Source organism: Phodopus roborovskii, unplaced genomic scaffold (assembly GCF_943737965.1).
Source record: "Phodopus roborovskii unplaced genomic scaffold, PHOROB, whole genome shotgun sequence".
Classification (NCBI taxonomy): domain Eukaryota; kingdom Metazoa; phylum Chordata; class Mammalia; order Rodentia; family Cricetidae; genus Phodopus; species Phodopus roborovskii.
Window position 1 is genome coordinate 53,577 of NW_026126107.1, and position 873 is coordinate 54,449.

The 873-nt window shown below is 42.2% G+C and overlaps 1 pseudogene; it reads right to left on the reverse strand.

The window, feature by feature from the left end:
- Positions 1–659, reverse strand: LOC127218452 (uncharacterized; annotated as a pseudogene).
- Positions 660–873: the final 214 nt, after the last annotated feature.

Here is an 873-nt window from a genome sequence, read left to right on the forward strand (position 1 = left end):
CTATTGACTGGCCACTATGCAAGCACCCTTGGTCTTCACCAGACTCTGTAGTTTCAGTGACCTTATTTCGAGAGATAGAAGATCACACCAATGAGTGACATGATGGCTATCAGAACCCCAACTGGGAACACACGAGTATAGTGCTTTTGTATCAAGTCTTCTTTTTTTGACTGGAAAGTCAGGTGGAAAGTCAAGAGTGGTTTGGCCATAATGATCTACAAAGTGGTTCCAGCTCACAGAAACTAATGTGAAGAGGCTGCTAACACACAGAGTGAAGGCAGAGATCTTGTAGCAATATATCTGCCATTCCACAAATGGGTGTCTCATGCAGCTGATCTTAATAGCGATTGCACAAAAAATCAGGACTACGAGCTTCATCAAAATGGCCCACATTATCAGGGTTTGCGCACACTGAAATTCAGGTGAAATGGTCCAGGTGGAATTGATAGGGGTACGCAGCAGTATCTTAACTATAGTGCCTGAGACATTAAACTCTTGAAGGTAATACGCTTCCCACAGGCCAAAAAACACAAAGACATCTTCCTCGAATTCCCACAGGCGCCAGTATTGGCAGCTTGCGATGAGTATTGCAAACACCAGTTCTGATATGCTGCTAAGGAGTTCGCTCAGCTTGTGATGAACCCAGTTTGATGGTAAATCTGAAGATGAGATTAAATAAAGCTATTGTCAAATCAGGGAACACAAGGGAAAATGAAAAATCAAAAGAGAAGTGCTGTTTTACAGGGTAATAAGCTCTCATACCTTCTCCTTGCCATGACAGAGTTGTGTTTAAGAAGTCTATCTATATATTAGGGTTTACCATACTGCAGACAAGTATAGAGAGAAGCCCTGAACTCCATGAATAAAGCAGAA